This window comes from Sus scrofa, chromosome 10 (genome assembly GCF_054392235.1).
Source record: "Sus scrofa isolate SSC_HxYL_T2T_F1_AM1 chromosome 10, Sscrofa_HxYL_maternal_Yorkshire_Landrace_v2.0, whole genome shotgun sequence".
Lineage (NCBI taxonomy): Eukaryota > Metazoa > Chordata > Mammalia > Artiodactyla > Suidae > Sus > Sus scrofa.
In genome coordinates, this window is record NC_139392.1 from 79,791,032 (window position 1) to 79,808,094 (window position 17,063).

Consider the following 17,063-nt stretch of genomic DNA (forward strand, 5'->3'; position numbering starts at 1 on the left):
TGGGTTAAGGGGTCTGGCATTGTGGCCTGTGTCACAGCTGTGGCTTAGGTTTGATCCCCGTCCCAAGAATTTCCACATGCCACAAGCTCAGGCATGCATGCATGCATAAATAAATAAAATGACTTTACATAGCCAATAAATTATTTTTTTTTACTTAAATCTGACAGAATCTACTTCTGTGGCTTATGTATAATGAGTGCTAACTGATACAGCCAATGTCTTATAATAAGCAAAGAAAGAAGATGCTCAGAAATGAAGCTAGAAGTCAGTGCAAGAGCCAGTTCTGGCAGAACTTTGTAGGCCATAAATGACTTACCAATTTCATAGTAATGGAAAGCCATTAGAGCATTTTTTTAAAACCACGCCAACAACATGCAGAAGTTCCAGGACCATGGATCAAACCTGCATCACAGCAGAAACCAGAGGCATTGCAGTGACAATGCCAAATCCTTAACCTACTGCACCAGGGAACTCCTACTGCAATACTTTAGACAAAAGATTTTAAGCAGCTAATTTGGTGAGAAAAGCAGATGCTCAGGACTGAGCCCCAGGGAATTTCAACACTAAATAAGGATAAAGGAGAAGCCACAAGAACACTAAAAGAAATGGTCAAAACACTAGGACAACCAAGTTAGGGGAGGGGGAAAGAAGTCATGTAAGGAGTTCCCGTCGTGGCTCAGCGGTAATGAACTAGACTAGTATCTATGAGGACCGGGGCTCGATCCCTGGCCTTGCTCTGTGGGTTCAGGATCCAATGTTGCCATGATCTGTGGTGTAGGTCACAGACGTGGCTCAGCTCCCACACTGCTGTAGCTGTGGGGTAGGCTGGCGGCTACTGCTCTGATTTGACCCATAGCTTGGGAACTTGTATATGCTGTGGGTACGGCCCTAAAAAGACCAAAAAAAAAAAAAAAAAAAAAAAAAAGATGGTCATGTAAGATGAAACCTGAGAAATACCCACTTGGACTTGGCAATGTGAAAGCTATTCCTGACCTGAGTGGAGTAAGCATTGGTTTAAAGGAAAAAAAAAAACCAATCAACGGGGAATTTCTGTTTTTGACAATGAGGAAGACTGGACAACGTAAAAACCTTCCTAAGTTAAAAATTACCTAAAATGAATAGCTGAGCCCACAAGAAAGTCAGAAAAAAACCTTAGGGGTCAAAGTGAAGTGGAAAAGCTTTAACAGCTACTCTAGAGCAGCCAGCATGTGTCAGAAATCTAGAAGCCAAATCTGTGTCATTGGCTTTAATGCCCAGGAGGAAAAGAGACAAAACCTTGGGTATCCAGTGGAGGGACAGTTGAAACTGATGACACCTTTTTCATATAGTTTAAACTTTCCAAAGACTACACTTTTAGGGAAAGCTTAATCATCTTTCCCCATTCCACCCCCAAAGACCCCACAAAGGGGAAAGGGGAAGAACAGTTGGGAAAAAAAAAAAACAATTGCGGCAAAAAGTCAGCAAGTTTCCGAGAGACATGTATTAACACTACCAATCAATTTAAATATAGTCAATGCTAATATCATTAATCTATAATGATAAACATCTGTACATGGTGCAATTTTCTCTCTAGAAACACTAGAATAAAAAAATAGGTGGTCACGTTAATGAAGGAGAGTACTTCACTAAGAAGAGATAAGACACACCTAAATTAGTATCAATCATAAGCCTAGATGAGAAACATCATCAAGTTCATGACATGATTTTTTTTCTTGTTTCTTTAGCTTAAGGAAATTAAAGGGAAAAAATTGCCAATTAAAACGAAGAACACAATCTTATTAGATGTGGCAGCTATTAAAACAAACCTGCCATTCTTGGTTTATTTTCCCTTTTCTAGGGCCGCACCCATAGCACGTGGCGGTTCCCAGGCCAGGGGTCCAATAGGAGCTGTAGCTGCCAGCATACGCCAGAGCCACCGCAACACGGGATCTGAGCCGCGCCTGCGACCTACACCATAGCTCATGGCAACGCCGGATCCTTAACCCACTGAGCAAGGCCAGGGATCGAACCCTCACCCTCATGGTTCCTAGTTGGATTCGTTAACCACTGCGCCACGATGGGAACTCCCTGCCATTCTTCATTAAAGATTTTTTTTGTGATTTAAATAAAGATATAAAAGTAATGACCATATTAAGTTTTAGAAAATGAAGATAAAAACTCTTAAATTTACAATTTAACATAACCACTATGATCATTTTGTCTAACATTTTATTCTGTAATTATTCATTTTTGACTCTTCCAACAAGAATCTGAGCACCATAAACACAAGGAAATTCTTTCCTTGTCTTTGGTATTCCTCAATTCCCCTGTAATGCATCCAGATGAGGATTTTTCCCTCACTCTCTTTCCTTTGGCACTCTATGGACTATTTCAATCCAAGATCTTTCTTTTTTGCACATACTTGGAGGTGGGGGGTGGGCTGCAGCATGCAGCTGTTTGATATGGGGTCTCAGTTCCCAGACAGGGATTGAATCTGGGTCGTAGTAGTCAAAATGCTGAGTCCTAAACACTACGCCACCAAGGAACTCCCTAAGATCTATCTTGTTTTTTAAAAAAGAAATTTACCTCCAGTATTTCCTCCTCTCCATTTCTCTCTCTCTCCCTTTCTGGAGCTCCTGTTATTTGAATTCTACTTCTATCTTTCATGTTACATAGTTTTTATTTTTTATATATAGATCCTCTCCTCTCTAGGGATTTTCTTAAACTGACCTACTCATTAATTATCTTCTTCCTCAACTATATGCACAGTGTTATAGTGTTATTTATCCCATACACTGAGTTCTTTACTTCAACCATTACAATCTTCCACACCTGAGCCTTCCATACTTACTTCTATTTTGGTTTTTGTTTGTTTGTTTGTTTGTGTTTTTGTCTTTTTAGATCCGCACTTGAGGCATATGGAGGTTCCTAGGCTAGGGGTCGAATCCCTGCTGTAGCTGCTGGTCTATGCCACACCACAGCAACGCTGGATCCAAGCAATGTCTTGACCTACACCACAGCTCAGAGCGAAACCAGATCCTAAACCCACTGAGCAAGGCCAGGGATCAAACCCACGTCCTCATGGATACTAGTTGGGTTTGTTAACCACTGAGCCATGACGGGAACTGCCATACTTACTTCTTTATAATATTTTATTTCAAATTATTGTTTTCCCTCATGTCTTTTATATATTTATTACACTGATTTCTTTTCTCTCCATAGTTCCTATAGGATTGATCTGGGTAGTAGATCATATTTTCTATTGTTGCCAAAGTGGATTAAGGATTTTTTGGCTCTACATTCTTTTTGTTGTTGTTGTTGTCTTGTCTTTTGTCTTTTTAGGGCTGCACCTGCAGCATATGGAGGTTCCGAGGTCACGGGTCCAATTGGAGCTGTTGCTGCCGGCCTACACCAGAGCCACAGCAATGCCAGATCCGAGCTGCATCTTCGACCTACACCACAGCTCACAGCAACCACCGATCATTAACCGACTGAGTGAGGCCAAGGATCGAACCCACAACCTCATGGTTCCTAGTTGGATTTGTTTCTGCTGTGCCACGACGGGAACTCCAGGCTCTAAATCTTGATAAACCCAGAAACAATTTTCAAAGTAAGTTTCCTAATACATATTTTGAATAAAAATATTAGTTGCTCCTAATATTAGGATGGAGAAAAATCTGAGAAGCATAATTCCAAATACTAAGTTGTTATTGTATAAACATACCATCCTGTTGGGAATAGGTACATACATAAATTCAGATATCCTAAAATAAAATGCCATCTAAATGTAAAACAAGTAATATCAGCCATCTATAGAAATAGCTCATCATAAGACATGGTCTTTTAACTCCAGGTTTAACCAAGAAGATGAGTTTGGATTCACAGTTTCAGTAACACATGACTAGATATTAATGTGAAAGAGAGCTACAAAGTAAAAAGCTGCATTATAAAGAAAAAGAATGTTATTAACATGATGATCATCTTTAAAAATGTTCTAACTCCTTATTCTATTATCAGATTCAGTAAGCAAGTAATTCCTCAATTGTGACCTGTTTCCCCAAGATTACTTGAAAGAAGAATAAGATAAGCAACATTTGGCATTCTTGACAGTTTATACTTTTATCATTCATGATTAAATGACATTCTTTCCCACCTTCAATTCCGAGATATTGCCTTGGGTCAGCCCACCTGACCAATTCTAGGTATATTGACAAAACCAAAAGGAGGTTAATATGATAATCTGAAAGAAGTAAGGATCTGAACCAACCTAGAGCCATGAAGAAGAAAGATGGGATGTGAAAATAATAAATTAGATATAAAAGTCATGTCCAGGAAGTTTCAAATTAATTAATTAGACAAAATATTGCCTTTGGAGTGGATAAGCAGTGAGATCCTGCTATATAGCACAGGGAACTATATATAGTCACTTGTGATGGACCATCATGGAGAATAATGTGAGAAAAAGAACATGTATGTGTGTGTGTGTGTGTGTGTGTGTGTGTGTATGTGTATGTATGACTGGGTCACTCTGTTGTACAACAGAAATTGACAAGACATTATAAATCAACTACAACAGAAAAAATAAAAACCTTAAAAAAAAGAAAAAATATTTAGAAGATATCAATTCATAGATAAAACATTTTCTGACATAAAATGTTTTCTTAGGTCAGTCTCCCAAGGCCATAGAAATAAAAACACAATAAAGACATGGGACTTAATCAAACTTACAAGCTTTTGCACAGCAAAAGAAACCATCAACAAAATTAAAGGACTACCTATAGAATGGGAAAAAATATTTGCAAACGATGCAACCCATAACGGCCTAATCTCCAAAATATACAAATAGCTCATGTAACTCAAAAACAATACCAAAAAAACAAACAGTCCGAGTGAAAAATGGGCAGAAGGCTTAAATAGACGTTTTTCCAAGAAGACATACACATGACCAATAGGCACATGAAAAGATGCTCAACATCACTAATTATCAGAGAAAAGCAAAACAAAATGTACTACCTCACACCAGTCAGTATGGCCATCAACAAAAAGTCTACAAATAACAAATGCTAGAGAAACTGTGGAGAAAAGGGAACCTTCCTACACTGTCAGTGGGCATGTAAGTTGATAAAACCACTATGGAAAACGGAACAGAGGTTGTTCAGAAAACTAAAAAGAGAATTATCATATGATCCAGCAATCCCACTACTGGGCACATATTTGGACAAAACTACACTTCAAAAATACATATGCACCCATATGTTCACAGCAGCACTATTCACAATAGCCAAGACTTGGAAAAAACTGAAATGTCCATCAGTAGATAAATGGAATATGAAGATGTGGTACACCCATACATAATGGAATTATTACTCAGCTATACAAAAAGAACATAAATGCAACTAGAGATTATAATACTAAGTGAAGTCACACAGAGAAAGACAAATACCATGACTATCACTTATATGTGGAATCTAAAATATGGCACAGATGAACCTATCTACAAAACAGAAACAAACTCACAGACACAGATAACAAACTTATGGCTGCCAAGCAGAAAGGGGGAGGGAGAGGGATGGACTAGAGTTTGAAGTCAGTAAATACAAACTATTACATTTATTTTTTACAGCTACAGTTGGGGGAATGTGTAAGTTCCCAGGCCAGGAGTCCTACTGGAGCTGTAGCTGTGGCCTATACCATAGCCATGGCAACAATGTATCCAAGCCACATCTGTGACCTATGCTGCAGCTTGGGGCAATGCCAGATCCTTAACCCACCGAGTGAGGCTGGGGGTCAAACCCACATCCTCATAGAGACAACATCAGGTACTTAGCCTGCTGAGCCACACTGGAAATTCCAACCACTACATTTAGAATGGATAAACAACAAGGTCCTACTGAGAGTCTGGGGTTAGGAGATGCAAACTACTACATTAAAAATGGATAAACAACAAAGTCTTACTGCAAGGCACAGTGAACTATATCCAATCTCCTGGGCAATACCATAATGGAAAAGAATATTAAAACAAATTTGTATGTGTATATGTGTACATATATTTACGTGTGTGTGTGTTTGAGTCACTTTGCTGTGCAGCAGGAATTTATTAAACAACACTGTAAATCAACTATACTTAATATGAATAAACGGACAAAGGTATCACTTGGTGACTGATTTAGTTAGAGGCCAGAAAATACAATGAAAGATAGACAGTACTCTTGACAAAGGAGAGATAACTTCTTAGGAGACAATGAGAACTACAAAAAAGAAAGAAAATACTATAGCTCAGAAGCATAATCTTTACATATATAGGTATCATTATTAATTTATTATTCCTACAATAATCAGTAAATCATTATTCTGAAGTACACTAAAAGGACAGTGCTTTTCTAGTAAACATGTTCAAGTTATTACATATACCTAAAAGTAACAATCATTTCGTTTGGGTGGAAAGAGCCACCTTCATCAAATGAGACTTGTTTAATGAGCATGGTTCTGACAAACTATAAGCCTCATAACTAAAGGAAATTTAAAAGCACAGTAAATGGGGCACAGAAATCAATTAGCAATATACTTCAGTGAAACATGGATCTAAGCTCTTTAGCCACGTTGATCCACTATTTCAAAAGTATATTAAAAGTGAGAATTGTCAAGATGAACCCATGAAGGAACTCCATTACTGCAGCAAGGAACTAAGTTACTACTCTGACAGAAACAAGACTGCCTAATACAAACTTTAATTCCCAAAGAAAATAAACACACTACTAGGAATACATAAAACCTATTCAAGGACTGTGTGGCAACTAACAGCAACTTATTCATTCAACATTTATGGAGAGTCAGAGTTCTCTTGTGGCACAGCAGGTTAAGGAACTGGCACTGTCACTTCAGCGGCTTGGGTCACTCCTACAGCAGAAGTTCCATGACTAGCTGGGGAACTTGTGAATGCTGGGGGTGTGGCAAAAAAAAAAAAAAAAAAAGGAGTTCCCGTCGTGGCTCATTGTTTAACGAACACAGCGAGTGTCCATGAGGAAAGGGGTTCCATCCCTGGCCTCGCTCAGTGGGTTAAAGATCCAGCATTGTCGTGAGCTGTGGTGTAGGTCACAGAAGGGGCTCAGATCCAGCATTGCTGTGGCTTTGGTGTAGGCTGGCAGCTACAGCTCCAATTGGACCCCTAGGCTAGGAACCTCCATATGCGTCAGGTGCAGCCCTAAAAACACACACACACAAAAATTTATGGAGAGTATATTAGATGATAAACTAAAATACCAGTGAAATGAAGAATAAAACCCAAGGCTTAAGATAAATGGCCTTGTAATCTAGTGAGAAAGAAAAACTACAAAGAAATGGCATAAATTATTAAACCACCTAGAAAGCACTAGAGCAAAATCATACCTGAAACAGGATGATGAAAAACCAAGCTGATGATATGCTAGTTTTCAAACGAATTATAAAACTAAACTGCAATACCTGTCTACCTGTTTCACAATTTTTTAAAAGGATTTTAAATGCACCAACTAAATGAAACAGATAAGTTAAACTTACACTGTAGTAATATCATGAATTCTAAATACTCTTACTCAAGCTGGCTAGTCCCAAGGTACTGCTACAAAACAAAATGTTATGAAATGCAAGGCACTTCACTTCACAGATATCTATTTAAAGGTTAATCTCCACATATTGTTTTTAAGTAGCCAAATGACTTTTGTGCCTTTCCAAATTGCCTTAAAAGTATCCAAAATTTTCTAGGAGATGGGACTAAGATGGCAGAATAGAATGACTAGAGCTCAACTTCTCTCCTAAAAACAGCAAAATTTACAACCAAAAGCTGTGCAATCTTCAGCCAAATGGACCGGAAACCTTCAAAACAATATCCTCCTCCAGAAGACAAAGAGGAGGCCACATCAAGAGGTAAGAGGGGCGATTACATGATATAAACAACCCTATACCTCCTGGGTGGAAAGCCCCACAGACTGGAAAGTAACTGGTTCACAGAGACTCACCTATAGGAGTGAGAGGTGTGAGCCCCACATCAACCTCCCACGTGTGGGGATCTGGCACTGGAAGAAAGAGCCCCTGGAGCATCTGGCACTGAAGGCCAGCAGGGCTTGTGTGCAGGAGCTCCACAGGACTCGGGGAAACAGAGACCCCATTCTTAAAAGGCGCACACGGACTTTCACATGCACTGGGTCCCAGGGCAGAGCGAGGTCTCCACAGGAATCTGGGTCAAACCTGACTGCAGTTCTTGGAGGACCTCCTGGGAAAACAGGGGTGAATGTGGCTTGTTGGGGGGGAAGGACATTGGAAGCAAAGCTCTCCGGAATATTCAGCAGCAAGCCTTTCTCTGGAGGTGGCCATTTTGGGAAAATCTGGCCCCACCCATCAGTCAGCTCTGAGAAGCCCCAGGGCAAACAACAATCCAGGTGGGATCACAGCCCTGCCCCTCAGTAAACAGGCAGCCTAAAGACACCCCCCCCCCAGGCACACAACCACCTCTAATCTCAACCAGAGATAAAGCCCCCCACCCACCCCACCAGAGGGATAGGAATCAGCTCCACCTACCAGTGGGCAGGCATCAGTCCCTCCCATCAGGTAGCCTACAGCAAGCCCCCCTACCAACTTCAGCCACAAGGGGGGCCAACACCAGAAGGAACAGAGGCTACAACTCTATTACCTGTAGAAAGGTCACCACACCAAAAACCGGTAAAAATGAAAACACAGAGAACTATAACTCAGATGAGGGAGAAAGAAAAGTCCCCAGAAAATCAGCTAAGTGAGCAGGAGATTCTCAGCCTCCAGGAAAAAGACTTTAGACTGTTGATGCTAAAGAGGATGCAAGACATTGGAAATAAACGGGAGGCAAACATGGACAACGTACAGGAAACACTGAGCAAAGAGATATAAAACTTAAGCAAGAAGAGATGCAACGTACAATAACTGAAATAAAAAATTCTTTAGAAGCAGCAAACAACAGAATACGGGAGGCAGAAGAAAGAGTAAGCAAGGTGGAGGACAGATTAGTGGAAACTACTGATGCAGAACAGAAAAGAGAAAAAAGATTGAAAACGAATCAAGAGAGTCTCAGAGAACTCTGGGACAATGTTAAACGCACCAACATCTGGGGAGCTCCCGTCGTGGCTCAGTGGTTAACAAATCCAACTAGGAACCATGAGGGTTCGATCCCTGCCCTTGCTCAGTGGGTTAAGGATCCGGCATTGCCAGCGAGCTGTGGTGTGGGTCGCAGACGCAGCTCGGATCCCGCCTTGCTGTGGCTCTGGCGTAGGCCGGCAGCTACAGCTCCAATTCGACCCCTAGCCTGAGAACCTCCATATGCTGCCGGAGTGGCCCAAGAAAATGGCAAAGAGACAAAAAAAAAAGACACACCAACATCCCTATTATAGGGGTGCCAGAAGGAGAAGAGAGAGAGAAGGGGACAGAAAAAACATTTGAGGAGGCAATAGCCAAAAACTTCCCTAACATGGGAAAGGAACCACTCACCCAAATCCAGGAAGCACAACGAGTACCATGTAAAATAAACCCAAGGAGGAATACCCCGAGGCACATGTTAATCACACTGACCAAAATTAAAGACAAACAGAAACTATTGAAAGCAGCTAGGGAAAAGAAACAAGTAACATACAAGGGAACCCCGATAAGGTTACTGGCAGATTTTTCAGCAGAAACTCTGCAGGCCAGAAGGGAGTGGCATGATATACTTAGCGTGATGAAAGGAAAAAACCTCCAACCAAGATTGCTTTACCCAGCAAGGCTCTCATCCGAATTTGAAGGAGAATGCAAAACCTTCACAGATAAGCAAAAGCTGAGAGAACTCAGCAACACTCAAAGAGCTTTACAGCAAATACTAAAGGAACTTCTCTAGGCAGAAAAGAAAAGGCTGCAACAGGAAACAAAAACACCACAAACGACAAGGCTCACCAGTAAAGGTATATATATATATACAGTACAGATGTGAAATCATCCATGCACAATTATGCCAACAAAATCAGAAATCATGACAAGAGGAGGGTACAAATGCAGGACACTGGAGATGAACTTGCAATTAAGAGAACAACAACTGCAAACAATCTCGTGTGTGTGTATATGTATATATATATATATACTCCTATATCAAAACTTCAGAATAACTGCAAACCAAAAATCTACAATTGACACACAAACAAATAAGAAAAATCAACCCAAATACAACACTAAGGAGAGTCATCAAACCACAACAGGACAGAACAAGAGAAGAAGGGAAGAAAAAAGAGCAACACAAACAAATCCAAAGCAATTAATTATTGATATGTATGTTCTTATTGCAATTTAATTATCTTCAATGTTAATGGACTAAACGCCCCAACCAAAAGACATAGACTGGCTGAATGGATACAAAAACAAGACCCATGTATACGCTGTCTTCAAGAGACCCACTTCCCTTCTAGGGACACATACAAATTGAAAGTGAGAGGATGGAAGAAAATATTCCATGCGAACAGGAATCAAAAGAAAGCTGGAATAGCAATACTCATATCAGACAAAATAGTCTTTATGACAAAAAATATTTTAAGGGACGGTGAAGGTCACTACCTAATGATCAAAGGATCAATCCAAGAAGAAGATATAACAATTTTAAATATCTACGCACCCAACATAGGTTCACCACAACATATACGGCAACTGCTAACAACCTTAAAAGGACAAATTGACAATAACACAATAATAGTGGGGGACTTTAACACCCCACTCACAGCAATGGACAGATCATTCAGACAGAAAATCAATAAGGAAATACAGGCCCTGAATGAAGCATTAGACAAGATGGACTTAATAGATATTTATAGGACATTCCATCCAAAAGCAACAGAATACACATTCTTCTCAAGTGCACATGGAACATTCTCTAAGAATGATCACATCCTGGCCGAGAGCTGTGGAGTAGGTCGCAGACACGGCTCGGATCCTGCGTTGCTATGGCTCTGGTGTAGGCCGGCAGCTACAGCTCCAATTCAACCCCTAGCCTGGGAACCTCCATATGCCGTGGGAGTGGCCCAAGAAATGGCAAAAAGACAAAAAAGTGGTGCTGGGAAAACAGGACAGCCACATGGAAAAGAAGGAAATGAGAACACTCCCTAACACCATACACAAAAATAAACTCCAAATGGATTAAAGATCTAAATATAAGACCAGATAGTATAATACTCTTAGAGGAAAGCACAGGCCAAACACTCTCTGACATAAACGACAGCAACATCTTCTTAGATAACCTCTTAGAGAAATGATAGTAAAAACAAAAATAAACAAATGGGACTTAATTAAACTTAAAGTTTCTGCACAGCAAAGGAAACCCTAAACAAAACCAAAAGACAGCCCACAGAATGGAAGAAAATCTTTGCAAGTGAATCAACTAACAAGAAATTAATCACCAAAATTTATAAACACCTTCTGCAGCTCCATATCAAAAAACAAACAGGAGTTCCCATCGTGGCGCAGTGGTTAACGAATCCGACTAGGAACCATGAGGTAGCGGGTTCGGTCCCTGCCCTTGCTCAGTGGGTTAATGATCCGGCGTTGCCGTGAGCTGTGGTGTAGGTTGCAGACGTGGCTCGGATCCCGAGTTGCTGTGGCTCTGGCGTAGGCCGGTGGCTACAGCTCCGATTAGACCCCTAGCCTGGGAACTTCCATATGCCGCAGAAGCGGCCCAAAGAAATAGCAAAAAGACCAAAACAAAAACCCATCAAAAAATGGGCAGAAGATCTAAACAGACAGTTCTCCAAAGAACACATACGCATGGCCAAAAAATACATGAAAACATGTTCAACATCACTCATTATTAGAAAAATGCAAATCAAAACCACTATGAGGGACCAGCTTACAACAGCCAGAATGGCCAGCATCCAAAAGTCTACAAACAAGAAGTGCTGGAGAGGGTGTGGAGAAAAAGGAACCCTACGACACTGTTGGTGGGATTGTAAAGTGGTGCAACCACTGTGGAAAACCGTATGGAGAGTCCTTAGAAAACTAAACACAGAACTCCCATTTGATCCAGAAATCCCACTCCTGGGCATCTACCCAGAGAAAAGCACGACTCGCAAAGACACATGTACTCCGATGTTCATTGCAGCACTATTTTCAATAGCCAAGATGTGGAAACAACCTAACTGTCCGTCGACAGAGGGGTGGATCAAGATGAGGTGATACAGATACGCAATGGAATATTACTCAGCCATTAAAAGGAAAGAAATAACAGCATTTGCAACAACATGGATGGACCTAGAAATTATCATGCTAAGTGAAGTCAGTCAGACAGTGAGACACCAACATCAAATGCTATCACTTACAGGTGGAATCTGGAAAAAGAACACAATGAATTTCTTTGCAGAACAGATATTGCCTCACAGACTAAAAAACTTATGGTTCCCAAAGGTTACAGTTTAGGGGGTGAGGGATAGGCTGGGGTTGTGGGATGGAAATCCTATAAAATTGGATTGTGATGAATATTGTACAACTCTAAATGTAATAAATTCATTGAGGAATTAAACAAATGAAAAAAAAAAAGGTTCCAAAATTTTCTAAAAGATTTTTACATTATATCCTTCTCTCATCTGTTCTGTTTCTCTTTCCTCTGTCAGATCAATAATTTTAATATTACTTCTTCAACTCTTAAGTTTCCTAAATTTCTCTGCTCATCTCACTGGGGCTATTTTTAAAAAAATATATTGGTGAGGAGTTTCCACCGTGGCTCAGTGGAAACAAATCTGACTAGCATCCATGAGGATGCAGGTTTGATCCTTGGCCTCACTCAGTTGGTTAAGAATCTGGCATTGCCGTGAGCTGTGGTGGAGGTCACAGATGTGGCTTGGAGCCTGACTTGCTGTGGCTGTGGCCAGCGGCTACAGCTCTGATTCAACCCTAGCCTGGTAACCTCCATATACTATAGGTGCAGCCCTAAAATATATATATGTGAAGTGTTTACCTAAAAATATTTTCCTTTGTATTGATGATATTCTTATCTCTTTATCAAAGAACATGAATTTCAAAAGTTTATGGAATATTTTACACATCCAAAAAAACAAAACACCCTACCATTAAGTCCTAAGACCCTCTCTGAGGAACACCAAATCAAAATGTATGCTTCAAACTCGACATCTATGACTATTAAAAATAGAATATTTCTTTGGTCCTTAAAATTTCATTAGTTTTTCAAAACAAATCTCAATGAAACGGTAAATTTTAATTTTATAAAGTTCTGTATAATAAAACATTTTGAGATGTATCAGATACTAGAGAGTAAATAATGAAATAATCCAGTCTGTAACTCTTCAGAATCTCAGCTTTTTAATGGAAGTTTTTTGTTTTTTTTTTTATGTTTCACGAATGTGAGACAAATATGACTAAGATACAGATCATGGAAACAAAAACAACTGTCATAAAAAGAAGAAACAGAATGAAAAAACTATCAGACCACCATGTACAAGAACCCAGAAGTTCTTGTTGTTGTCTTTTTTTCAGTTAAAGTTCTATCAAATGGTGTCAGAAAATATTTTACAGAAGGTAAACCTTAGTTTTAGTTCTACTTTATTAAAGAAAGGAAGAAAGTCACATCGGCAGATACAACCAAAATCTAAATAACAGATTTTGCAGATAACAGTTTATCAGAAGACTGTGAGTAAATTATACAACAAGAAGTGAGAAAGAACAGGGAGTTCCCGTCATGGCTCAGTGGTTAACAAATCCGACTAGGAACCATGATGCTGCGGGATCCATTCCTGGCCTTGCTCAGTGGGTTAAGGATCCGGCGTTGCCGTGAGCTGTGGAGGAGATTGCAGACGTGGCTCGGATCCCGCGTAGGCCATCGGCTACAGCTCCCATTTGATCCCTTGCCTGGGAACCTCCATATGCCATGGGAATGGCCCAAGAAATGGCAAAAAGACAAAAAAAAAAAAGAAAAAAAGAAGTGAGAGAGAACAAATGAGACTAGAGAGGCAGGTGGGTGCCTGAAAAACTTACGCCTTCCTAAGGAATACGAATTTACCCCATAAATACCAGAAAATCCTTAATCAATTTAAGCAAAACAGTGACACAGTCTTATCTGTATCTTTTCTTTTTCTTGGCCACTCCTGTGGCACGTGGAAGTTCCTGGGCCAGGAATTGAACCCAAGCAGAATCTTTAACCTGTTGAACCACCAAGGAACTCCTCATTTGCATTTTTTAAAAAGACCACAGATTCTGGTAGCATCTAGAGAACAAACTAGATAATAGAACGAAGGTTAGGAGGTGGAGCCTGTTGTGGCTCTGTGGGAATGAATCTGACCAGCATCTATGAGGTTGGATCCCTGGCCTCGCTCAGTGAGTTAAGGATCTGGCGTTGCTGTGAGCTGTGATATAGGTCTCAGGGGCGGCTCGGATCTGACGTGGCTGTGGCTGTGGCGTAGGCCTGGGGTGACAGCTCCAATTCGACCCCTAGCCTGGGAACCTCCATATGCCACAGGGGCGGCCCTAAAAAGAAAAAAAAGAAGAAAAAAAAATCTACAAACAGTGCTGGAGTTCCTTCATGGCACAGTGGGTTAAGGATCTGGCACTGTCGCTTTTGTGGCTCAGGTTTGCTCTCTGGCCACAGAATGTCCATATGCTGCAGACATGACAAAAAAACCGGGGGGGGGGGGGAACTAATATACAGCATAAATATACCTTTCCAAAGAAATGAAACTCATGGACTTGGAGAACAGACTTGTGGTTGCCAGGAGGAAGGCAGAGGGGGAGGGAGTGAGATGGACTGGGAGCATGGGGTTAATAGATGCAAACTACTGCCTTTGGAATGGATAAGCAATGAGATCCTGCTGTATAGCACTGGGAACTATATCTAGTCACTTATGAGGAAGCACAATAATGTGAGAAAAAGGAATGTGTATGTGTGATTGGGTCACCTTGCTGTACAGTAGACAATAGAGAGAACACTGTAAACCAGCTATAATGGAAAAAAATAAAAGTCATTAAAAAAATGTTTTCATAATAAAATTTGAAAAGTATCTATGAAAATATGGTTCTCTCTCTCTCTATACACACACACACACACATTCTTTTATTTATTTATTTATTTATTTATTTTTTGGCTGCACCCATAGCCTATGGAAGTTCCCAGCCAGGGATCAAAACTGAGTTGCGGCTGTGACCTATACCACAGCTGTGGCAACACCAGATCCTTAACCTGCTGTGCCTCAGCGGGAACTCTGAAATATGGTACAATATTACAAAAGTTATGAATTCATGATGTCTATAAATTTCAAGTATTTTAAGATTGTAAAAAAAAGAATGCTTTAATGAAATATAAAAAAAGTTTCAAAATAGAGTGGCCAACAATTTCTCTGCAATAAAATCAACTAAGCTCAATACCTGACTATCTCCTGAAACTGGCAAGGAGAACTAGCCACTAGTAATTTAAGAGGGGAAAATGAACAAAAAAGGTGTTAAACCCAAAATTATTCGATTAATATATGTGTTAATGAAGTCTACTCCTGGAAATGATTTAAGTAATACTGTCCTTAAGTACAGCAGTTAGAACAGTTTTGAGTAGATGTGGTGTGCACAGTAATGCCCCCCACGTCCCCAAAGTGTCCATGCCTTAATGTCCAGAACCTGTGGATATGTTACCTTAAATGGCAAAAGAGACTGCACGAGTGCATCTGAGCTAAGCACCCAGAGAAGGATAGCTTACTGTGAAATGTCAGTAATAAATCTGTATTGTTTTAAGTTTGTGATAATTTGTTAGAGCAGTCATAGAAATCAAACACAGAGAATAAGATGAAGTGTAAATTCTTTTTCTATCCTCCAGTGAAAAGTCTCAAGCTTTTGATTGCCTGATGCTCAATATGATGAAGAATGAAAAATTTTAAAGCTAACACCTGACACACCTAACACACATTAGGATGGCTACTATCAAAAAAGCAAAAAAGGAGATCCTGTTGTGGCAAAAAGGAAACAAATCTGACTAGTATCCATAAGGATGCAGGTTCAATACCTAGCCTTGCGAGTGGGTTAAACATCCGGTGTTGCCAGGAGCTGTGGTCTAGGTTGCAGACATGGCTTGGATCACCTTGCTGTTTTGTGGCTGTGGCATAGGCCAGCAGCTACAGCTCCACAGCTCCACTCTAATCCCTAGCCTGGGAACTTCTATATGCTGCAGGTACAGCCCTAAAAAAGCAAAAAACAAAAAACAAGGCAAAAAATAATTGCTGGTAACGATATTGAGAAACTGGAACCCTGGTACACTCTTGGTGGGAATGTAAAATGGTGCGACCACTATGGAAAACAATATAATACTTCCTCAAACATTAAAAACCTAACAATGTATAAAATAAATAAGCTACAAGGACCTATGGGACAGCACAGGGAATACAGGCAATAATGTACAATAACTTTAAGTGGAGTATAATTTCTAAAATTTTTGAATCACCATGTTGTACACCTGAAACTAATGTAATAATCAACTATACCTCAATTAAAAATAGAACTACCATATATGATCCCGCAATTGTGCTTCTGGATAAAACGGAGATTCAAAAAGATATTTGAACATCCCATGTTCAGAGTTGCTTATTCATAACAGCCAAAAGGTGAAAACATTCCAATTGTCCCTTAACAGATAAATGGATAAGATGTGATAGATACATACATACACTACAATATTGATATTTTCAGCCTTAAAAAGGAAGAAAATTCCGGAGTTCCCATCGTGGCGCAGTGGTTAACGAATCCGACTAGGAACCATGAGGTTGCGGGTTCGGTCCCTGCCCTTGCTCAGTGGGTTAACGATCCGGCGTTGCCATGAGCTGTGGTGTAGGCTGCAGACGCGGCTCGGATCCCACGTTGCTGTGGCTCTGGCGTAGGCCGGTGGCTACAGCTCCGATTCGATCCCTAGCCTGGGAACCTCCATATGCCGAGGGAGCGGCCCAAGAAATAGCAAAAAGACAAAAAAAAAAAAAAAAAAAAAAAGGGAAGAAAATTCCGACACACGCTATATAACATGGATGAAGCTTGACAACATGCTAAGTGAAATAAGCCAGTCAAAAAAGGACAAACACTGTATGATTCTACTC

At 40.2% G+C, this 17,063-nt stretch overlaps 1 protein-coding gene and 1 long non-coding RNA gene across 51 annotated transcripts in view; both read right to left on the reverse strand.

Moving 5' to 3' along the window:
• Positions 1 to 17,063, reverse strand: part of MLLT10 (MLLT10 histone lysine methyltransferase DOT1L cofactor) — a 244,119-nt gene that overhangs the window by 41,653 nt on the left and 185,403 nt on the right. The gene's annotated exons all lie outside the window — the stretch shown is intronic.
• On the reverse strand, positions 2,384 to 6,957 carry LOC146399551 (uncharacterized). Its single transcript, XR_014818039.1, has 2 exons — positions 3,920 to 6,957; positions 2,384 to 3,323 (listed from the first exon to the last, which is right to left on the reverse strand). It is a non-coding gene; the product is annotated as an uncharacterized LOC146399551 (long non-coding RNA).